Here is a 314-nt window from a genome sequence, read left to right as displayed (position 1 = left end):
CCGCGCTCCGCGGGGCGACTGGGGGGCTTGGCTTGGAGGGGCGTGGCCGGGGGGGTGGTAGGGGCTTCAGCCGGAGCAGGTCCTGGCCGGGCAGCTGGGGGGCTTGGCTAGGAGGGCAGGGGACTGCGAGGACGGGGTCGTGACGGCCGGGAAGGGCAGGGTCTTCAGCCAGAGCGGGGTTTGCTGGGCAGTTGGGGCCTGGCTGGTAGTGGCGGGGGCGCGGCTGGCACCGGGTCGCGAGGGGCGAATGGCTGTGCAGAGCGGCTGCGGACCCGGCAGAGGGGCGGGGGGTACTGGGGGTTGGACGGGCGGCG

This window comes from Tupaia chinensis, unplaced genomic scaffold (assembly GCF_000334495.1).
Source record: "Tupaia chinensis unplaced genomic scaffold, TupChi_1.0 Scaffold000368_1, whole genome shotgun sequence".
NCBI lineage: Eukaryota > Metazoa > Chordata > Mammalia > Scandentia > Tupaiidae > Tupaia > Tupaia belangeri.
This window is presented reverse-complemented; position numbering follows the sequence as displayed.